This window comes from Chenopodium album, chromosome 22 (genome assembly GCF_948465745.1).
Source record: "Chenopodium album chromosome 22, dcCheAlbu1.1, whole genome shotgun sequence".
NCBI lineage: Eukaryota > Viridiplantae > Streptophyta > Magnoliopsida > Caryophyllales > Amaranthaceae > Chenopodium > Chenopodium album.
This window is the reverse complement of record NC_137855.1, coordinates 26,139,047-26,163,634: the sequence shown is the minus strand read 5'-3', so window position 1 is coordinate 26,163,634 and position 24,588 is coordinate 26,139,047. Positions and strand designations below refer to the sequence as shown.

Genomic DNA, 24,588 nt, shown 5'->3' with positions numbered 1-24,588 from the left:
TAAAGTATTTTTGTAATTTTATTTTATTTTATTTAAGTAGTAGATAGAATAGAGTATAATTACAGGTTGTAGTTAATCCAAGAAGCCCATGAAGTGAAGGCCCAAAGGAGCAAGGTGGATGCGATCCATGATGATTCAAGTGGGAGCATTTACTTTATTAGTTTTCTTAGTATTATGGGTCATGCTATGTCTTATTTATGCATTCAGTATTTTATGTATGTTAGATTTTATTGATGTTTTGTGATGATGCGCTAGAGTTCACTATTTAATTACAACATAATAAATCTAGATCCCAGTAATATTGAGGCAGCTTTTCCAATTAAAAACCCGACGAAACCTTCGATCGTTTATGATGAGTCGGCCTTAGCAGAGTGTCATAATATATATTGGGGAAGTAGGGGTAAGACCCATTCTACAATTTTAATTGGTTATACTCAACAAGGTTACCTAAAGCGTTTAGAACCTTGAAACTAAGGGTAATAATTAAACATGTGATAGTTAATTATTCAACCAAGAGTTACAAGAGTTGTAATCAGTAAAGAGTTTACTCACCTTGAAAATGTAATGGTTGATGGCAAGTGTAACACCCTAGCTAGAAAAGCCTTTCCTTTAAATACACACTTTACTCTTTTTTTTTTAAAATACGATTTAGGAATATCTAAGACATTACCGCCACCGTGAAAACGGCTAAGGCAATTATCAAAGACACACAACGGAAGGCTTAACTCAAAACAATTCAAAAACGAGTCAACTTAAAAGTAAACCAAACGAAAGTAAAGATTAAAACCAAAGTCAAACGAAGTCAAATAAAATCAACCTACAACTTGGAACTTTTGGAGGCCCATATCAAAACCAATTAAATTACGAAAACCTTAACGTTAGTCTCATAAGCATAACATAATATAATATTTGAAAGCAATAAACCACATCTCAACTAATAGAAACTAGCATGATTCACTCTTCACTCATGCCCCGTCATGAATATGTTTCAACACCTGAAAAGAATATCTCCACTTGCCCCCACTACTCTCCATTTAAGATGGGTCATCATAGGGCCAAGATAAAGACATGGCCAAACACACGAACACACACAATCAGCAAAGCTGAGTACATAAGCGTAAATAATAAACACACTAACATGCTTTTACCTATCAACACACACTTACCTCAATACACCTGTTTACAAGCACACACAACAACCAACAAGACCATTTAACTAGACACTAAATAATTCATTTAGCGTTGATTACGCATCGAACGGGTTTCCAACTAAACCTCCCTCAATAAATTGAGGTTCACTGACACGGGAGCTAACCGTGCCAGCACACCTATGCCACACATTGGTGGCGGAATTCCAACGCATAATAATAAAAAGGAATATACAGCGTCCTGTACTCCTTTAGAAGTTATGGTTAAATATAAAACCCCATAACTCCCCCCATTGTTCATACTCAAGGTATATACGTTCCAAGAGTTTTGGTGCGTAATCTCTTTCACTTTACGTTATTTACAGATTATTAAACTTCGTGATGACTCTCCAAAGCATAATAATTCAATCAACAATAATTATTCAATCAAACAAACATACCAATTTAATTCTTGAATAATTAGTGACCACATATAATTTAATGTTGAACCCTTTTTAAATCTACCTCAGTGTCAAAGACACCTTAAACGCATAAAGCGCCAACAATCCTATCCCTCGGTGTTAGAAACACCTTAAGTGCACAAAGGCACCAACATACTATTTATTCCTTGTGTACATAGACACTTATATAGCTCCTTCCTCATGCTTAATGCATCAATAAAAATTATATGGACTATAATAAAATTCCTTTTCAATATTCCAAACATAATTAAACAATTAGTTTAATTAAACATGCTCTCTAACATGCCATAAATAAATATGTAGTCCATATACTCATGCCAAAAATATAATTTCCAATCCATAGATCATCACAATAATTCATGCTTCATAATACAATCACCAACACCAATAATTCACAATCTAATACATAAACCTTAGCATGATACTACTTGTAATTGATTGAAACCAAACCTAGCATGATTCTACATCATCAAAATATGCTAAGTACGTGAACGTACCTCAATTAAGCCCATAAAGTGGCCGAAAATACTACAACAATTTCCGAATCAAGTCTCCTACATAAAGAGACAATAATACTAAATTAATTACTCTTGTATACACAATTTCCAGCAACTTAAACTCACTTTAAACCATTTAAAATAATTTGAAAATTATTTTAAAACCCCTAATTAAACTCTTCTTTAATGGGTAATTAAACCCTTTTCATAAAAATCAAAAAAGTAGTACTTTGGGATAAATTCCAGCATTATAGTTTAACTAAAAACTCATCAAAACTCCATAAAGATTCAATCTTTATGATTGATTAACACTTCCAATCAATGGGTATATAAAACCCCCAAATTAATTGCAAGTTAGAGCCCTTAAAAATCAATACTTTAATAATAAAAACCCTAACTTTTAATACTTTATAAAATCTGAAATTAAAACACTTTATACTCTAAAATTTACAATCTTTAATCATCAAAACATAATTATAAAGTATACTAATCATGTTAAGACAATTAAAATCAATACCCAAAATATGTAAAGTATAGGGATAATAATTAAAAAAATAAAGGAGAGAAGAGGGAGAAGAAGAAGACCACCGTGGGTGGTGGCCGACCGGCTGGGCGGCGGCTGGCCGGCGGTGACATGGCAGGAGGGTGGGCCGGGTGACGTGGCAGCAGCGTCGGTGATGTGGCCCGGAAATCTCGCGACCATGAGTTTGTGAACTCATGTTCACGTAGGAAAGAAAAACAAAGAAAAGGAGGAATAAGGAAAAAGAAAAGAAAGAAAGAAAATAAAAGAAAGGAAAAATAAAGAAAATAATACTTACATGACAAAACTGATTTTTGGCCTCCTTGTGTGGAAAAATTTTGGGGTCTTGAGGGATATATATAGAGTAGAGAGTATAGGGTAGGTTTGGGCTTAATAAATATAATGGACTTAAATTATAAAACACTTGACCTACAAGGGTTCAAATAAGTAATTGGGCTTAGTAAAATGAAATGGGTAGGTCTAACAAGGGTATGTAGGAAGAGTATACATACGATTAATTAAATGAGCTCATATAATTAATAATCGTTTAGCCCAAAATATAATTTACTTTTATAAACCTTATTTAAAATATTTTAACCCTTCAAAATATTTAATCAAAATATTTGAGCCCTTATTACTACCTTTTATTAATACTTAAATACTTTATAAAAAATACATAAAAATACGATACATAAAAATGCGGGGTATTACAGCAAGGCCTCAGTCCGGTCAATTATTGCACGAATAAAGGATCTTGGAATCACTTAATTCAAGTTGGGATCACTTAAATTGAATAGAGTGTTTTAAAGTTACCAATTTAATTCGCTTTTGGTATTTTAAATTTAATAAACATAATTGAATTTTGCGTTTACTTATAAGTAACATGTCGTTCTAATTTTATTATTATATATAATCTCCTCGATTGAAAATAAAGTTGAGAAACGTTCTCAAAAAGTTTAAAAGATAATCCATAAACCTATATTCCAATTTTGCTAAGATGGTTCTAAAAGGCAAGTTTTAGAAACCCATGTCACATGTTTAAGGTTAATTTTATTCAAAATGTTTGATAAAATACCAACACATCTTCATTTTGAAAAATGTTTCAAGGAATATAATGAGATGGGAGGTACAAACCCTCTAAAAGACAAGTATAAAAGACCAATAAAATCTGTTATCTTCAATATGATTGAATATAAGAAAGTGATTCGAAATCTCTATGATCAAAACTTGATCGAATGACAGTGTTCTTCATCTACTTTATATAGAGTTTAATACTTGATTAAACTCAAATATAAATAATGATATAATAGACTTAGCAAAATCATGAAAAGTGCTTAAAGTAGTTGAGCAAGGTATCATTTTGAACCTAAGAGAAATGTTCTAAGTGGCTCAAAGGGAAAGGTTAGGAATATATGAGGATTGCATTAAGAAGTTATAGGCTAAGAATTGCAAACAAGTTGCTACTTTTCAAACCTAAAACTACTTACATGCTAAAAGTTGTTATGAACAACAAATGTTTCAAATTAAATGGACCAATTCCAGTTGATTAGAAACTACCTCATAATAGTTGGAAGGTAAAAGAATGGAAGTGTTCCAATTTAAGAAGTATACTACAGAAATTGATTTAGCATATTGCTACTTCTTGGACATATAATGTATTGTTTAGATCACTCATTGCACAATCTGGTTGAACTAAAGGAAGAATTTAGCTAAATGAGGAATAAATCTACAAGTTTAGAAGCAAATGTTGCTATTTCACTAGTGGAATCTACGAGTCTGGAAGCAAAAGTTGCAACTTTACAAGTAGAACCAGTATTTCACCACTAATAATTAGCTAGAATTAAATAAATGTTATTCATTCTTGCCATTATCAAAACACCATTCAATGTTAGCAATGACTAAACATCGAAGATTCAAAACGTGGAATAAATGTTATTCTATGCTTCATTGAGTCCTAATGTGTTTTGAATTGCTAAATAAGTTTAAAAATTCTATATGATAGAAATAATCAAACCATTTCTGTATATATATAAGTTATCTCTAAAATGTCAATTGATTCGAATGAAAATGAACATTGCATGCGAAAGATCCAAAGGGATATGTCACCACATACTCCACAATGAAAATGAACATTGCATGCGAAAGATCCAAAGAGTAATGTCACCACATACTCTTGGTTGGTCAAGGGTAAACACCGTTGCATTCTCCCTAATGCGGCGGTAATGAACACCGTGGGGAACAATTGGCAAGTGCCAATTGAGCCACTCCCCGCGAATGTTCCCAACCTTGACCAACCATCTCAACCTCGCCGCCATAGTATTTCTACCGTTCCTAGATTTTTGGGCGGTTCCTCTTCTTCTTCTTCCTCCTTCGACCTTGAATCGACCTTTCACCACCTAAATCTTTCCAACCAAAGAATCCTTCAAGAAAATGAATATCAAAGTTATGTGTCTCAAATGACCTATCAAAACCAAGTTGAGAGGAGAGACTTTCTCCCCTATGTCAACTATCCTAACCGCCCCGTTCAAGAGGGGCTGGTTGCGGGTTGGAACAACAACCAACCCACCTACTCTTATTGGCAAGGACCTCGTAGCTCCGTTTCGGAGCAACGATCCTTCCCTCCCTACGATTATACACAACCCGGGGGTTGTGATTTTAGGGGGGACCCTTCATATTACCACGTCCCCGAGACATGTGGTAATATGACTCCCGAGGAGATTGATAACCACCCCCAAAGGGTTTACTTCGGGTTCCCACCCGGGTACAATGGTGGTTGGGGCACTAGTGATGCACCGGACTACGGTCATTACCGTAGTAGCCCCAACTATGATCTCCCTCCATATGTGGATCAACCATCCTACTCCGGCGATGTAGATCCTAACTACAATTTCTTGCCATCGCCAAGTAGGGAGGAGTGATCGCCGAATTGTAAATACAAAAGCCTAAGCCTACTCCCGATCACTCCTCCCTACTCGGCGTGATACTTTTTGAATTTTTCGGGAATTCTAATGGGAGGAGGACCATTGTCTTGGTTTTGTGTTTGGCTTTGGTTTTGGTTTTCGGGTACTTGGATGCCGGAAGTCTTTCTTTTCTTTCCTCCCGCACCTCCAAATAATCTTAGCACCATTTTGACAAATGCGGAATAAGGAATAAAAAGGGTTCACTCAAAACACCTCACACAAAAACCAAAATGCAATAAACACAACCTCCTTAACTTCAAACCCCCAAATTAATCCAAGGTACCTGCTCACAATTCAATAATAATTCCACACAACCAACCAAAAATCTCAACACAACAATTCTCACACAAAAATTCACAAATTCACAAAGTATAATCAATTTTTCATTCACAAGCCATTCCCTAACTTGACAATTATCCACAAAAATCAACAATTTAATTATCAAAGGCAAGAAAATTTGTTTAAATCACCTAATCATGCAACTAATTACACAACAATCATGAAATAAACAAATTGAGAGAAAGATTGAAGAAAAACCCTTAGGTTTAAGAGGGAAAGTGAAGTAAGGAAGAATATTATACCAATTAGAGTATGAAAATACTCTAAAATCCTCCAATTTACCCAAATTTCTCCTTTACTAGCAAGCTTGGCCCCTTTCCCTTTTGATTTTCTTCAATTCCCACTTGTGGGTCTTCGAAATTTTTGCCCAAATTTTTGTAAAACTGTGGTTTTTGGAGAGAGAATTTGATGTAGATTAAGAATTTGTGAATTTTGATTGAAGAAAGTTGAGATTTGATAATGAAAATGAAGAGAGAAGTTGGAGAATATGAGGTTTTTAGAGAGAGAAGTAGATGGGAAGGAGAAGAGACAGTATGAATGTTTGAATGAGTGGTGAAGAATGAGGGGTAAAGTGATAAAAAGAGAGAAAAATCCCCCCCCTTTTTTTTACCTGGACAGGTAGGAGTGGGCGTGCAGAGAGGATGGAGCGCCCGCTCCTAGTCGAAATGGAGTTCCTGCCCACTTTTGACCCAGCTTGGAGCGGGCGTGCAGAGAGGATGGAGCGCCCGCTCCTAACTGAAATTGAGTTCCTGCCAACTTTTGACCCAGCTTGGAGCGGGCGTGCAGAGAGAATGGAGCGCCCGCTCCTAACTGAAAATGAGTTCCTGCAAACTTTTGACCTAGCTAGGAGCGGGCGTACAGAGAGGATGGAGCGCCCGCTCCTAACTGAAATTGTGAATCTGCCTTTTCTGACCAAGCAAGGAGCGGGCGTGCAGGGAGGAAGGAGCGCCCGCTCCTGAAGATGACTTAAGTTCCTGCTTTGTATTTGACATTTGGAGCGGGCGTGCAGGTGTGCTGGAGCGCCCTCTCCTAAAGGTGCCTGAAGTTCCTGTTTTGTACGGACAGTTAGGAGCGAGCGTGCAGTTTCTCAAGAGCGCCCGCTCCTACCAGTCTTGAAGCCTACTGTTTCTTTCATTAAGCTTGGAGCGGGCGTGCAGTTGTATTGGAGCGCCCACTCCTACCTGTTAACAACTTCCTATTTTGTTTTCTTCGGCTCTTTTTGCTTCAAGTTCCTATATTAAAACCACAAGAACATAAATTCAACAATATTGGCCAAAATCAGATATTCCCAATATTCTTATTCTTTTCTTCTCTCATTCATTGTTTTATTTTTCACTCCTTTTATTTTCTTGACTCCTTCTTCTCTCTCTCTCTTTTTTTTCTTTTTTTTTTACTCGGGTTGCCTCCCGAAAGCGCTTCTTTAACGTCTGTAGCTTGACGACCTCCACACTCAGGAGGTAAGATTACATTAAGTTGATTCTAAAACCCCTACATGAGCACCCTCGTAGTAAAGCTTGAGGCGATGCCCATTCACCTTGAAAGATCTATTGCCGTCCATATCCTAAACTTCCACGGCTCCATGAGGAAACACTTCCTTGACAACAAAAGGTCCACTCTACCTTGATAAAAGTTTCCCGGGAAACAATTTCATCCTAGAGTTGTAGAGGAGTACCTTATCGCCTTTTAGAAATGCTTTCTTTTCAATGTTCCGGTCGTGGCAATCCTTAGTGCGATTCTTATAGTTGCCAGCACACTCATAGGCTTCCAACCTTAGCTCTTCAAGCTCATGTAAATCAAGCCATCTTTGCTCTCCCGCGCTAGCCAAGTCGAAATTAATCTTCTTGATCGCCCATTGGGTCCGGTGATCAAGCTCCACCGGTAGATGACAAGATTTTCCGTACACTAGACAGTATGGAGTTGTGCCTATTAGGGTCTTGTACGCCGTTCTATATGCCCATAGAGCGTCATCAAGCTTTTCCGACCAATCCTTCATATTCTTAGCAACCGTCTTCTCGAGGATTAGCTTTATTTGACGGTTATACACTTCCGCTTGTCCACTTGTTTGTGGATGATAGGTAAGGCCGAATATTTGGTGGACCCCGTGCTTTCTTAGCATCTTTTGGAAAGCACTATGAACAAAATGTGAACCATTGTCACTCACCACCGCCCTTGGAATATCGAATCTTGGAAATATGACTTTTTTGAACATCTTCATGACAACCTTGTGGTCATTAGTTAGGGAGGCAATGACTTCCACCCATTTTGATACATAGTCGACCGCCACAAGGATGTATTAATTTCCATGAGAATTCGGGAATGGCCCCATGAAATCCATACCCCATACATCAAATACCTCAAGCTCAAGAATTGGTTGTTGAGGCATCTCATTGCGCTCGGATATGTTGCCGGTTCGTTGACAACGGTCACAAGTCTTCACAAATCCCCAAGCGTCCTTGAAGATGTGAGGCCACCACAAACCGCTATGCAAGATTTTCAATGCTGTTTTGTTGGCTCCCATATGCCCTCCACATGGATTGGAATGGCACATCTTGAGCACTCCTTGCACTTGTTCATCCGGGACACACCTACGGAGCAAACCATTTACTCCTCGTTTGTAGAGAATGGGATCATCCCATACAAAATGTCTTGCTTCTCTTTTTAGCTTCTTCCTTTGATTTTTGGAGAAATCGGGTGGGCATTCTCCAACAGCCAAGTAGTTCACCAAGTCGGCGAACCAAGGAAGCTCCTTTTCATTCAAGATGTAAAGCACATCATCTCTCAATTCATCACATATAGGGATTTCATTATCGCTAGCTTGCACATTCTCTAGTCGGGAAAGATGGTCCGCAACCACATTCTCGGCCCCCTTTTTATCACGGATTTCAACATCAAATTGTTGGAGAGATAGGACCCACCGAAGAAGACGTGGCTTGGATTCTTTCTTTGCAATAAGGTACCTAATGGCTGCGTGATCGGTATAAACAATAGTTTTGGAATCAATGAGGTAGTTCCAAAACTTCTCAAAAGCATGAAGCACGGCAAGAAACTCTTTCTCCGTTGTGGTGTAATTCCGTTGAGCTTCATTCAAGGTCTTAGACATGTAGTAAATCACGTGAAGCTTCTTCTCTACCCTTTGCCCCAATAATCCTCCAATCGCAACATCACTTGCATCGCACATAAGTTCAAATGGAAAATCCCATCTTAGCCCTTGCACAATTGGAGTTGAGATTAAAGCCTCCTTTAATTTGTTGAAAGCTTGGAGACACTTTTCATCAAAAATAAAGATGGAATCCTTTTGAAGAAGAGCATTTAGGGGTCTAGCAATTTGTGAGAAATCCTTGATGAATCTCCTATAGAACCCGGCATGCCCCAAAAATGACCTTACTCCTCTCACATTAATTGGTGGCGGTTGTTTAGGGTAAAAATACCCCAGGTACGTGGCCCAATCTCATAGTGACACGTGGCCCAATAAACAGGCGACACGTGGCCCTATGAGAATGTGACACGTGTCCACTTGTCATGGTGACACCTGTCAGCCATTTCTAAATGCCCCAATGCTGCAATCAGAATGAGAAAAGAGCCCTGATGACCTCAGGCCCAAATCCCGAGAAAACCTTGAAAGCCGTAAAATGGCGCCCCCCACGACACGTGGCGACCTCTGATTGCGCAGCCAATCACGTCACGAAATTCTAGGGCATAAACCCTAGAGGGGTACATGTTCCCACCCCTATAGATACCCCAATCATTTATGATGGGAGGGGGGATTGTGACATAACATAAATATAGATCATTAAAGAGCTCCAACTTCTCTCTCTACTTTCTCTCTCTAGCCTTTTCCGTTTCCGTTCACTAACTTGAGCGTCGGAGGCGAATATTCCGTACACCGGAATATTCGTTATTTTGCAGGTGTCCAAGTCTTTGTCAGCAGAGCGTGACCAGTATCCGAGGGAATCACAAAAAACCCCGAAACATTTGGCGCCGTCTGTGGGGATACTCGTCCGTTATGGCAATAGATGGTCAGACACCTAATTCTGGACCTCGTCCAGGCGAAGATGGATATGTAGAGGACATACATACTACCATACACTCAAGCAATCCTTTGACTGCCTCATTTGAAGAGGCCGAACAACTTCTTGTCACCCCAGCTACCCTAATGGCCGAGCTGACTAAGCTCCGCAAGGAGTTGGCGGCTACCCAGCAAAAGGGGAGAGGGGGCACTTCCAAGAAAGCCAACAACAAGACCAATGCAACTGATGCTGGTAACACCCCATTCCGTCGTCCGCACGGAAGGTCTCCCCGAGTCCCACGGACCAACTTCTCTAGCCTGCTGGCGAAAACACAGTCGGCTGGGGGGAGGGGCAGACAGCCAAAAAGAGTTGAGACTGAGCCGTCACAGCGTTTCAAGGACGCAAGGGACTACATTCGGCACAAGCAAAGGGAGAGGGTCGCATACTCTGACACAGCCTCTACTCCAACCATGCCGGAGGAAGTCTCCAACCAATCTTTCTCCCAATACACCAACACGGCTGCTTCCAGCAAGAGTCATACTATTACTCCCCGTCCAATTCAGCCATTGTAGTATCAGTCCCCTCAAGTACTCAATGGGTTGATACAACCAACTCCCCAAGTTTTTGGGCAATATGGGCCGTATGGTCAGATGTTCGGCCAGGCTCCTTACCTGGCTGGAACGTCCGCTCAGCCTCAGCCTATCGATTGGCAGATGCGTTTGTTGAATTTGGGAGATAAGCCGCCTCCGTTTTTGCAAGATATACTAGCATCCCCTCAACCAGCAAAAGTGAAGAGTGTACTAGTGGGTGCCTATGATGGTACGGGCAACCCAGAAGAGCATGTTACCTCGTACAGGAACTTGATGTACTTGCAAAGTGTAGATGATGCTACATGGTGCAGATGCTTCCCGGCCACTCTCAAAGGGGTGGCCCAAGACTGGTTTAACAGCCTCCCAGCCGGATGCATCAATTGCTTTACCACCCTCAGTTTGTTGTTTGTGGGAAACTTCTCATACAACATCCCACCAAGAAAGACAAGTCTCAACTTGGCTACAATTGTCCAAGGAAAGAATGAAGGACTACGTTCGTACGTCCAAAGGTTTAACCAAGAAAAAGCCCAAATTCATAATCTTCCGGACGAAATGGCTTACTCAGAATTTCTCCGGGGATTAAGGCATAATGGTTTTAAGTTTGATTTGGTAAGAAAAAAGATTCGATCATACGCAGGTGTATTGCGGGAAGCCGAAGCCTATATTGAGGCCGCGGATTTTTGTTCGCTCACCAAATCAGAACAGCCGGCCAAGGGGGCTGAGAAGAAACAATCTTCTCAGCAAAAGTTGGCCGGTCGAAAGAAAGAAGGGAACAAAAGAAAAGAAATCTGGGTAGCTGATGACCAGTAACCCAAGTCAAAGAAAAGCAAGACATATGAGCCTCAGTATGAGTTCAACAAGGATGGTTACTCTATTTTGATGGAGATAAAAGACAAGTTTGAGTTTGAGAAGCCTCAGCCTTTGAGAGGCTCGGCCCAGTACAGAAACAAAAACAAGTATTGTCATTACCACAAGGATGTGGGTCATGATACGAACGAGTGTATCAACTTGAAGAGACTGTTGGATAAGTTGGCCGACAAGGGTCTGCTGAAACCCTATGTGACCAAGTCCAAATTCACCTTCAAGCAGACAGACAACACGTCCGAGAAAAAGCAACAAAGTGAAAAGAAGAATGACAAGGAAGATGATGGGAATAACACTGATTCAGGTTTTGTGGCCGTCATATCAGGAGGCTTTGCTTCAGGCGGCCCTACCATGAAAGGAATCAAGCAGGACGCCCGAAACCTGTCAAATGTGATGCAAACGGACGTTGTTAAAGCCGAGCCATTTCCTGAAGTGATCATAAGTGAGGCTGACCGTGGTGAGGTCAGAGCTTTGCACAATGATCCCATGGTCTTTGTAATGAAAATAGCAAATTTGAAGGTGGGACGGATATTGATTGATACGGGCAGTTCGGCCGATATCATAAGTCTCTCTGCCTTGAGGAATTTAAGCTTCCCAGAAGATGCTCTCCAAGATATAACTCATCCCTTAGTAGGATTTGGGGGGAATATCATTCATCCAGTTGGACGGATTGACCTTCCCATCCGTTTCGGGCAGAAGGGGGAAGGAAGAGACATGGTCGTTCGTTTCCTTGTGGTAAAAGAGTTGACTGGGTACAATGTAATCCTTGGCCGCCCTACTCTCAATGCAGCCAAGGCGGTCATAGTGCCCCACTTGATGTTGCTGAAGTTTGAAAGGTCGGACGGAAAAATTGGAATAATTCAAGGAAGTCAGAAAATGGCCAAGGAATGTAATCAGCTGGCCGTGAAGCCAACAGCACGCGGCCCAAAGTTGTCCGAGATTAAGGAGGTCGGCCACTCCCAGCATACCAGGTCGGCCAGAAGCGTAAGGCGACCAGGGCAGAGGAAGCCTAGAAACTAATGACTGTCGGCCGGCCAGATGAGTTGAGGCCCCAGCCGGCCGGCAGCCACCGGGATATAGTGCTTGACTCCAACCACCCAGAACGGACAGTTAGTGTCGGCACTATAGCCTTGGAATTGCTTGGGGATGAGTTAGTACAGCTGTTAAGAGAATTCAAAGATGTGTTTGCATTTGAAGTTGGTGAAATGCTAGGAATAAGTCCTGACCTGGCCGTACACAAGTTGGCCGTGAATCCTTTGATAAAGCCTGTCCGCCAGAAGAAGAGAAATCACGGAGAAGAGAGGAATCAGGCGGCCGCAGCAGAGGTAAAAAAGCTGCTGGACGCCGGTTTCATTCGGCAATGCTTTTACCCAGATTGGGTAGCCAATGTAGTTCTTGTGAAAAAGCCGAATGGGACTTGGAGGATGTGCGTGGATTACACGGACTTGAACAAGGCGTGTCCAAAGGATAGCTTCCCCTTGCCTAAGATCGACCGTTTGGTTGACTCTACGGCCGGACACGCCCTTATGAGCTTCATGGACGCATACTCCGGATTCCATCAAATTCCTTTGTGGGAAGAAGATCAAGAGAAAACAGCGTTTGTGACCGAGCAGGGGTTGTACTGTTACAAGGTTATGCCATTCGGCCTCAAGAATGCTCCTGCTACATTTCAGAGGCTTGTTAATACGGTCTTTAGAGACCAGCTCGGCCGGAACATGGAGGCATATATTGATGACATGATTGTCAAGTCAAAAGAGGCGGCCGACCATCTCAAGGATCTACGAGAAACGTTCGCCGAACTCAGGCGGCATAAGATGATGTTGAATCCAAAGAAGTGTGTATTTGGTGTTGAGTCCGGCAAGTTTCTCGGATTTTTGATTGATCAACGTGGAATCGAGGCCAACCTTGAAAAAATTCAAGCCGTCCTTGACATGAAGTCTCCAAGAACAATCAAGGAAGTACAAAGACTGACCGGCTGTTTAGCAGCCCTTGGAAGATTTTTGTCAAGATCAGGGGATAAGTGCCGTTACTTTTTTCAAACCATTAAGAAGAAAGCCCTGTTCGAGTGGACAGAGGAGGCCGAGGAAGCATTCGTACAGTTGAAAAATCACTTGCATACATTGCCTCGCCTCGTCAGTCCGCTCAAGAATGAAAAGCTATATATTTATCTTGCCATCTCCGAACACTCTCTGAGTGCCGTCCTTCTTGCTGAAAGGGACGGCCATCAGGTCCCGGTGTATTTTATCAGTCACGTACTTCACAATGCTGAGCTGAAGTACCCCCCAATTGAAAAATTTGGCCTGGCCTTGTACATGGCATCAAAGAAGCTGCGGCCATACTTTTTAGCACATTCAATCGTGGTCTATACGGACCAACCCTTGAAGAAGCCGTTCTCAACTTTGGAGGCAAGTGGTCGCATGCTCAAGTGGGCCTTAGAGCTCAGAGGTTTTGACCTTGTGTTTGAACCAAGGAAGGCAATCAAGGGGCAAGCCTTTGCGGATTTTTTGGCTGAAATGACACGGCCTGATCTTCAGCCGGCCGGGGACCAAGTTTGGAAAGTGTTTGTGGATGGTAGTGCAACAGCGACCGGGTGTGGCGCTAGTATTATATGTGAATCTCCTGAGGGAGACAAGTATGAGTACGCGTTGAGGTTTCAGTTCCAAGCGTCAAACAATGAAGCTGAGTACGAAGCATTGTTGGCCGGCCTAAGGATGTGTAAAGCGGCCGGGGCAACCAAAATTGAAGTATGCTCGGACTCCCGGCTAATAGTCCATCAGGTCAATGGTGGCTTTGAGGCCAGGGAGCCGGCCATGATGAAGTACATGCAGCTAGTTAAAAATGAGGCCGAAGGCCTAGAGCTTTTTTCTCTCAAGCAAGTTCCCCGTTCAGAGAATCATCAGGCGGACGCCCTCTCCAAATTGGCTTCCTCGGCGTCATGTGATACTCCAAGATCAGTGTTTTGGGAAGTAAAGGAAAAAAGGAGCATTGATGCCGAGCCCGTTCAGGTAATAGATAGAAGTTCAACCTGGATGGACGGAATTACTTCCTACTTAAGGGATGGAATACTTCCGGACGATCCGAAAGAGAGTTGGCTATTGAAGAGGAAGGCGGCCTGGTTTGAGATGAAAGATGGGGAGCTATTCAAAAGAGCCTTTGTGAAGCCTTACCTTAAATGTATAACTCCTGAGAGAGGGCATGATGTGTTGGATGACCTTCATCAGGGGCATTGTGGTTCGCATATTAGAGGCCGAGCCTTAGCTAAAAAGGCGACACAGTTGGGATATTACTGGCCGAGCCTGAAGTCGGACGCCATGAAAATGGTGAAAAAATATGACAAGTGCCAAAGATTTTCAACCCTTATTCATCTTCCAGCAAATAGTCTATCAGCCATCAGTAGTCCGCTTCCCTTTGCCAAATGGGGCATGGGCATTTTGGGACCGTATATTCCTGTATCCGGCCAGAGACGGTACGTATTAGTGGCAGTAGACTACTTCACTAAATGGGTTGAGGCTGAGGCCGTCCGGGGCATCAAATGGACGGACGTGTCAGCCTTCATTTGGAAAAGCATAATCACTCGGTATGGGGTACCTCAGTCAATGGTGTTCGACAATGGACCACAGTTTGAGACGCGTCAACTCAAAGAATGGTTGGGAGACCAAGGCATTACCCATTGCTTTGCCTCGGTCGGCCGACCACAAGCCAATGGTCAAGTTGAGGCCTATAACAAGTTGATTTCAAACGGGATCAAGCGCAAGCTTGAAAAGGCAGGCGGCCTATGGGCAGACGAGCTGGTCAATGTGCTATGGTCCATACGGACAACAGCAAAGAGTTCTACAGGGGAGACTCCATTCTTTTTGGTCTATGGAGCTGAGGCTGTACTCCCAATTGAAATGTACGAGCCCACTTTGCGGGTAATGCTTTATGATGAATCGGCCAATTGGGAGGCCATGAAGACCGCCCTAGATTTCCTTCCAGAAGCTAGGGGCAATGTGGCGCTTAGGCATGAAATTTATCGCTTAAGGATGACAAGGGCATATAACCGCCGAGTGTCTAAGCGGCCGCTCAAAATGGGGGATCTAGTGTTGAGGAAAATGGAAGCTGTTGGCCGTGCCAATGAGGACGGCAAGTTGACTCCAAACTGGGAGGGACCGTACCGAATCAGGGAAGAAGTCCGAGACGGCACATATCGCCTTGAGGCAATTGATGGCCGTCAGATCCCACGGACATGGAACACTGATAACCTGAAGAAGTATCATGTTTGAGCTTAGTTTCTTTAAGTACTTAGCCAAAAAGCTGTTTATACAGCTAGGTCTACTGACCGAGCCTTGTAATTAAAGCCGTACGGCCACAACAATGTACTTTTGACAAAAATTAATGAAGAGTCAGGCATTGTTGAATTATTTGTTGTTTTTGTGATTGAAGGCCGAATGAAATGATTTACTGAGTTGCTTCCAATATAGTAACACGGCCTACCATTCTTTTTGAATGGCCGAGTTAATAAGGAAGCAAAGTTGCTTCCAATATAGTAACACGGCCTATCATTCTTTTTGAATGGCCGAATCAAAAAGGAAGCAAGGTTGCTCCCAATATAGAAACTCAGCCACACACATAAAAAAAAAAAAAAAAAAAAAAAAAAAAAAAAAAAAAAAAAACTGATCAATGCGTCCGCCCAATTCTAGGCGGACGATTGAGGCAAGGTATCCCGAACTTGTGTAGAAAACAAGTGTCCTTTACAAATAGGGCAAGGGCATACCTAGGCATTTAGCCCGGCCAACCAAGGAATCTCTGAGTTGAGATAATACTTAGGATTTCTAGGGTACGTTCGAGCGATAGATTCAACGGACTACTCGTACAATGATAGCCGAACGGCCAATTAAATTAATTCGGTGCTTCACCTAGCCCAAGGGCAATCATTACTATGATTTGATTAACTTGCTAGCCGTCATACCCTTTTAAGGCATAAAAACTACCAAGTTAATCAAACCACTTAGAAAATGGACTAGGCGAACACCGAATAAAGGGGCATACCCCTAGGAACGTACGAAAAGGCATAATACGGAGACGTACGAAAAACTTGCAAAAAGCAGAAAATTTGCAAAAAACTGCTAAGTATGAAACAGAAGTAAAAGCCGCTCAAAAGGCGGACAAAATTTTCATTAATAAGACTGCACAAAGGCGGCCGAAATGTTTACAAAACCGCTCGAACAGGCGGCCTCAAAAGAAGAACAAAAAAAGAGAAGTACAAAATAAGCTAAGTACACAGTAAGCTGAAAAGAAAAGGAAAGCTGAGCAGACGGCTGCTGGAGGACCTGAGCTCTACTTAGCCGTGTTATCTGTGGCAGGCTCCTCCGCTATCTTGGCGTCCTTGGCCGGGGCAGCCTTTTTGTCCGCCTCCTCCTCCTCCTCATCCCCGTCCTCTCCGGACTCGGGGGAAGTAACTACTAGTTCTGGAGGAGGCATGTCGGCCTTCCTTGCTTCTTCTTTAAGGCAGACGTACTGAAGCCGCTTCTTGAAGCGTTCCTCGTAATAGGCGGCTTCACCTTCGTCCACCATTAAGTTGAAGGCATCAAAGAAGTATGCCTTAAGCCTTTCTTCGGCATTTTGCTCGATGCGGATGACTTCTTCAACGCTGATCGGCCAAGGAGTTTTGAGTTGCTCCACATAATCCGCAAGGGACTTCTTTAGGGTTTCCACCTCGGCCTTCAGCGCGTCCGCCTCATCTAGCGCAGACTTAAGGTTGGCTTGTGCCATCTTCAGCTCACTCTTTAGGGCCTCGGACGCCTCGAAGCCCAACCGCCATTTTTCCTTTTCCAGGACGGCCTCGTCCCATTCAACCCTCATGGCCTCCCTGGCCAAGGACTCCTGTTCGAGTGCCTTGCCAAGTTTGACCAGGTCCTCTGTTTGTCGCGCCGCTTTGTCGGACAGCGCGGTTATTTGGGTCTCAAAGTGTACCCTTTGGACGGCGGCCGTCCCAGTTACAGCAACCTCGGCTTTCCTGACTTCAACCCAAGCATTCTTCAACCGTTCGTTCTCCTTGTCCTTCCAATCTAGGAAGGCGTTCAAACGGAGAAAGAGCTGCGGACAGAAGGAAGAAATTTAGTCAAAAATATGGAAAAATTGGCTAAGTGTTGGAAAGCAAAAACATAAGGGGATAGAAGTATACCTCGGCGCTGCAGTTTAGCATGGGGCCGAGGAAGCTTTCGTTGATCCCTCGCAGCTTATCACGCTGCGCTTGGGGGACCGCGCGAACCATGGCCTCGCGCATGGCCTTCCTGTCCGCGCCAGTCAGTGACTGGCCGGGTACCTTCAACTGCATCTCCTCTGATATATCTGCGGACGATCGTGTAAGAAAAGTTAGCTAAATTTTACAAAGTAAACCAAGACTTATAAAAAGTGAGAAAAAAGATGACTAACCAGTGGAGAAGGTTGGAGGAGAAAAATTGGTGGGAGGAGGCGGTAAAGGAGCTTCCTCCTCCTCCGGACGGCTCCCTTCGGCGTCGCTGGACGGCGGGTTGACCAGCACCGTCCCGATCCAGCGACCGGTCATTTGTTCTGGGGTTAACCTATCCCCACCGTCTGAAGGGACGGACTCTTCATGGACCTGATCAGCAACAGGTTCCATGGGCTTGGAGGCCCCGCTTTGTGTCAGACGGGTTTGTTCTCCTTTAGACTGCGTTGTAGCAGTCTGCGACTTTGCCGTTGTCGCTGCTTGAGAAGACGACTTGGAAGCAACCGTCTTTCTTCTCTTGGATGCGTTCGCATCAGGAGTGGACGTGGCCGGCTGCTTCCGCCTGGCCTTCGGGGTAGAGGAGGAGGTCTGCAAAAATACAAAGTTAGGAAAATTTTTGAAGTCAAAACCAAAGGTGGCGTCCGTGCAAACTCGGGAAGTAGGTTCCTTTCAATATAGCAGAACGGACACAGTAAGGAATGAGAAATTCAAAAAATAAACTAAGTGTTTACCTCCTTGAGTTGCTCGTACATCTTGAAACGAGCTTTGTACCTGGCCAAGTCCACCTCGGACATCTCCACCTCTGCTTTTTGGGCCGAGTCAAGCATAGCGTACGCCTCCGCTTCAAAAACAAAGAGTAAAAGTGTTAGAATATTTTTCTGAAGAACCTTACGTGCGTGCAGAAAGTTGATATATCTAAGTGTCCACCTTGGGGCATGTTCTGGTACAGGCTGTACGCAGACATGAAGATAGGGTCCCTAAGCCAATTGGCGAGAGGAACCCAATGGCTAGGGACCCGTTCAGTTTTGTTGCCCCGCCTGACTCGATTAACTTTGAAGTACTCGAGCTGGTGTTCGTGGCTTGGGTGGATGGGCGGCTTGTCAGGCTTGTGGTCTCCGTGTCCGAGCTGAATAGGCTCTGGACGGCACCTGTTCATGCGAAGGTTGAACTCCGCGTCCTGAGTTTTGACACGGTAGAAGCGGTGCTTCCAGTCCCTCCACTTACTGACACGGTCGACCACGACCATGTAGTCCCTGGTTGCACTCAAGATGAGCCAACCATCCACCTCCTTTTCCAGCCGGGTGAGTGAGTGCATCTCACAAAAGACCGCAAAGTCTGGCGTAAATTTCTTAGTGATGCACGTCACTAAGTACCCAAAGATGTTTAACCAACTGTTTGGCGTCAGTTGGAAGAGGCCGATGTCGTACTCGTCTAGGACAGTCCGGACGAATGGGTGAAGAGGGAAGCGGAGCCCCACATCCAAGGCGGCCCTGTAGACGCAAAACGCTCGTTTGCGCGGCTTCTCCTCATCCCAGGTAGCCACAGCAATGGCCTTCCTGGGGACTTGAATTTTGAATCCCTCCCCCAAATGGAGGGACTCCTTATACTTCTCAAAATCCTTCTTTAAAAACCTCAGGGCTGTCTCCCCAACTGTACAGGCGTACGGGTCCCTGAAGTTATCAATGTTGGCGACAGTTTCTTCGGCCGCCGCCTCGCCTTCGGCCGTCTCACCCACGGCCTCTTTATCAACTTCTTCTTCTTCCACTTGGTGAGAAGGAGCACTCCCAAACTCCGAAGACAGCACTCTGTCCAAATCTGCTGCCTCGGCCGAGCTTCGGCCCCTTGAGCTTGGAACGCCCATTGAAGAAGGAACGTCCTCCTCGACCATTGGACGCTTGCCTTTATCCTTGGCAGCGTCCGCCCCATTTCCCGAAGGAGGGGCGTTGCGAATAGGCAGGGCGGACGGTTCGCGGATTGAGATTCCGGTTAAGGGTCTGTTCGCCACACCCAGTTGAGGCCGAGGTTGAGAAGAAGAGGGGACGGACGACCAAGAAGCGTCCGCCCCAGGATTGGAAGGGTTGTCTTTGCAGGCTACCAGTTCGGCCCCATCCATGACTGAACTGGCAAATTGAGGGAACCTAAGTTCCGGAACAGGTGCGGACGAGGCGCCTTCAGCTCGCAGGCGTTCCTCGAAGGAAGAAGTGACCTCCACGGCCAAGTGATGAGAGCCAGTGGAGGTGGTCGTTGTTTGGGTGGTGGAGTCAGTCTCCACCATTGTACTTGGATCACTAGGGTCATAAAGGACCCTAGGATGAACCAGACTTCCGTCTGGGTTCCTGGCCGCGTGAAGCTCATGCGTACGCATGGTTCTCGCCATTGCCTGTTGGGACAGAGAAGAATAAGTGGGGGTGAGTATGTACGCATCAGACATAGACTCACTCCAAGGAGGAGACAACTCTTCTCCGTCCACTCTAGATTCCTCAGTCCCAGGCGAACGGCCGGCCTCATGAGAAGAGTCGGACGAAGCCGAGTATGGATCCAGAATTGAAGTAAAAGAAAAAGAAAACAAGTAAAAGAGAAAATGTAGACGGCCTACCTCTGTACGTTCTGAAAGTTCTGAAGGTGGTGGTGAAGTTCTTGAAGATTGACCGGAAAACTCAAAAATGCCCGGAAAACTCAAACTCACGGCGGCGCTCTTGAAGATTAAGGGAAAAATAACTTTCTCTCACTAGAACGCTCTGACTTCTCTCTAGAATTCACAATTGGGTAAAGTGTGAAAATGAGAATTCACCTCCCATATTTATAGAGTGAATTCATGAGGGCAAAATGGTAAAACCGTCTTTCCCGCCTAAACATTCAAACGGTAATTTCTTGAGAAATTACTCGAAGAAAGGGCCAGGACGACGTTAGGGTTCTGTTAACTTGTGAAAAAGACCAGACGAACAATTAACGGCACGTTAAAGTGAATCGAAATAAGTGGAAAATTCAAGAATTTTACACCTTCAGCACTTAGTCTCCAAACATTGAGAAAATCTAAGAGGAAAAGCGTCCGCCCAGTCCTCAGACGTACAAAGCATGATTAGAAAGCCAGGAAGTACGTCTGAAATCATGGAAGCCCAGATTACCCCAAAGAAGATATGTGGTCGTTCTGGGTGGTTAGGAGATAAGCTCCTCCTAGAGTACCAGAACGTCCGGTCCCATTGATGTGGCCGTTCTGGGTGGTTAGGAGATAAGCTCCTCCCAGAGTACTAGAACGTCCAGTCCCATTGATGTGGCCGTTCTGAGCAGTTAGGAGATCAACTCCTCCCCGAGTATCAGAACGTCCAGTCTCATTGATGTGGCCGTTCTAAGCAGTTAGGAGATCAACTCCTCCCAGAGTATCAGAACGTCCAGTCTCATTGATGTGGCCGTTCTGAGCAGTTAGGAAATCAACTCCTCCCAGGGTATGAGGACGTCCGGCTTGAAACAAGTGGACGACCACATGAATTCAGAGGTTAAGCCTCTCAGAGTACGAGAGCGTCCAGTACAAAATTTGGACGTCCAGATAAGCAAAAAGCCAAGCTCATTCCAGACTACGAGAACGTCCAGGGCAAAATATATGGACGTCCACGTAGCAAAAAGAGCCTTGAATCAAAAGTATATGGACGTCCAGGGCAGATGGGAAGCAAACCCAACCCAGAGTACCAGGGCGTCTAGAGTTCAAGATCAGAGGAGGCGGCCAGTAAGTGTACGAGCCACCCCCTCTGAGGGGCAAATGTTTAGGGTAAAAATACCCCAGGTACGTGGCCCAATCTCATAGTGACACGTGGCCCAATAAACAGGCGACACGTGGCCCTATGAGAATGTGACACGTGTCCACTTGTCATGGTGACACCTGTCAGCCATCTCTAAATGCCTCAATGCTGCAATCAGAATGAGAAAAGAGCCCTGATGACCTCAGGCCCAAATCCCGAGAAAACCTTGAAAGCCGTAAAACGGCGCCCCCCACGACACGTGGCGACCTCTGATTGCGCAGCCAATCACGTCACGAAATTCTAGGGCATAAACCCTAGAGGGGTACATGTTCCCACCCCTATAAATACCCCAATCATTTATGATGGGAGGGGGGATTGTGACATAACATAAATATAGAGCATTAAAGAGCTCCAACTTCTCTCTCTAGCCTTTTCCGTTTCCGTTCACTAACTTGAGCGTCGGAGGCGAATATTCCGTACACCGGAATATTCGTTATTTTGCAGGTGTCCGAGTCTTTGTCAGCAGAGCGTGACCAGTATCCGAGGGAATCACAAAAAACCCCGAAACAGCGGTAGCTTCTCTATCACTTCAACTTTGGCCTTGTCGACCTCAATCCCTTTGCTTGAAATCTTGTGACCAAGGACAATTCCCTCTTCCACCATAAAGTGGCATTTTTCCCAATTCAAAACCAAATTAACCTTCTCACATCTTGCCAAGCACTTGCCCAAGTTGGACAAACAATCCTTGAATGAAAGGCCCCCTACCGAGAAATCATCCATGAAAGCTTCCATTTCGGCTTCAAGCATGTCCCCAAAAATACTCATCATGCATCTTTGGAAGGTTACCGGTGCGTTGCAAAGCCCGAAGGACATCCTCCTATATTGCAAAAGTTCCATAGGGACAAGTAAAAGTTGTTTTCTCTTGGTCATCCAGGTTTATAGGGATATGAAAGAAACCCGAATAACCATCAAGAAAGCAATAATACTTGTGCTTGGTTAGTCTTTCAAGCATTTGGTCGATAAAAGGGAGAGGAAAATGATCCTTGTTGGTGGATGCATTTAGACGTTTATAGTCTATGCACATCCTCCAACCGGTCACCGTTCTAGTTGAAATGAGATCACCATTCTCATTTTCAACTACGGTCATTCCTCCCTTTTTAGGGACCACATGAACGGGAGAAACCCATCTAGAACTCGAAATGGGGAAGATGATGCCGGCATCAAGGAGTTTGGTGATTTCTTTCTTCACCACCTCCCCCATTTGAGGATTAAGTTTCCTTTGCCTCTCAATGGAAGGCTTAGCACCCTCCTCAAGTGTTATGTGGGAATACATAAAGCGCGACTAATACCTTTGAGGTTATCTATGCTATAGCCTAAAGCACCTTGGTGGTCTTTTAAAACACCACATAACATTTGAGTTTGGCACTCGTTCAAAGAAGAATTCACAATAATCGAAAAAGTTGAATTGGGGCCCAAAAACGCATACCTTAGGTGTGATGGTAGAGGTTTCAACTCTACCATTGGAACACCCTTACCTTCTCTTGAGGTAGATACTTCTAATGCATCATGTGTTGTGATTCCCTTCAAGCATCTCTTCATACAATGCCATCTCTTTGCTTTGGTCACCTATCTTTTCCTTGTTCAAAAGGACATCCTCAAGGGCATCGTTAGTAGTGAGCAAGTGCTCATGCATAGAATTTACAATAGAATCAATAATATCAATCATCATGCAATTATCAAGATTAGAGCTTGGATATTTCATGCTCTCATTCAAATCAAATTCTATTACCTCATCTCCTACTTTTAGTGAAATTTTAGCACTTTTAACATCTATTAAAGCACCCGAAGTAGCAAGAAAAGGTCTTCCTAGAATTATTGGAATGTTAACATCTTTGTCCATCTCTAACACAACAAAATCCACCGGGATTACAAACTTTCCCACCCTTAGAGGAACATCCTCTACCTTACCCTTTGGGAATTTAATAGAGCGATCGGCCAATTGTAGGGTGATGTTGGGGGGTAGAAGTTCCCCTATCCCAAGTCTTTGGTATACCGAGTATGGCATTAGGCTAACACTATCCCCTAGGTCACACAAAGCATTATCAATTTGCATCTTGTATATTGCACATGGGATAGAAAAGTTACCGGGGTCTTTCAATTTGGGTGGCGTCTTGTTCATGATAATTGCACTACAATTCTCGGTGAGATTCACCGTTTCAACCAATTCACACTTTCTCCTTCCACTCAAAATGTCTTTTAAAAACCTAGCATAATTAGGCATTTGCTTGATAGCATCGGTAAAAGGAATTGAAAGATGAATTTGCTTCAATGTCTCAAGAAACTTTCCAAATTGCACATCTAATTTGTTTCTAACAAATTTATGAGGATATGGTAGCTTTTGCAATTGTTTTGTTTCCCTCTCTTTTTCTCTTTTCTCTTCACTCTCCTTTTCAAAATCATTCTCTTTTTCACACTCTTTTTCTTTCTCACATTTTTTTTCTCTTCCACTCTCTTGATTTTTCTCTTTTTCTTGCTCACAATCACTCTTAAGGGGAGGCTCACTCATGTTCACTCTCTCATTGCTTTTCTTAGGAGCACTCTCTTCCAACACCTTCCCACTCCTAGTAGATATGGCATTAACGGGCCTCTTAGGATCTAAACGGGCCAATTGTGAAATTTGAGTTTCAAGCATTTTATTATGAGTCATTACTTCATTAAACTTCTTGTCACTCGTGGCCATGAAAGTGTTGAACATTTTGGTTTGACTTTCCATTATTTCCTCTAGATTAGACTTACTAGGTGGTGCTTGGGCATAATAGTTATCTTGGGGAGCTCTACTACCTCTCACATTTGAATTGGAAGCATTTTGGTTAGAAAAACCTCTATTGTTATTGTTGTTCCAATTATTCCTACAAGCTAAAATATGCACGCCATGCGTGCACAATATACCACATACATACATAATATTTTATGAAAATTAAGAGTTGAAATTATTTTCGCATACATATTGTAGATATACTAGGAGATAATAATGCTGTAATAAAATTACAATATAAAAAACATAAAAAAATATCCTTAGCATGAGCTTTTTTTGCTTCCATACACTTTTGATGCTTAGTTGTTGATTTTTATCATGCTTAGCTTGCTCCCTGATAAGAAGATAAAGAAGTCATTTCATAGATGTATATTACTTAAATAGTTATGTATGCATGTTTAATATTTACGATTATACCTGATAA

The 24,588-nt window shown here is 43.4% G+C and overlaps 1 long non-coding RNA gene across 1 annotated transcript; it reads right to left on the bottom strand.

Moving 5' to 3' along the window:
* Positions 1–897: 897 nt before the first annotated feature.
* On the bottom strand, positions 898–3,022 carry LOC145603780 (uncharacterized). Its single transcript, XR_014104906.1, has 3 exons — positions 2,695–3,022; positions 2,107–2,163; positions 898–1,023 (listed from the first exon to the last, which is right to left on the bottom strand). It is a non-coding gene; the product is annotated as an uncharacterized LOC145603780 (long non-coding RNA).
* Between the last annotated feature and the right edge of the window lie 21,566 nt (positions 3,023–24,588).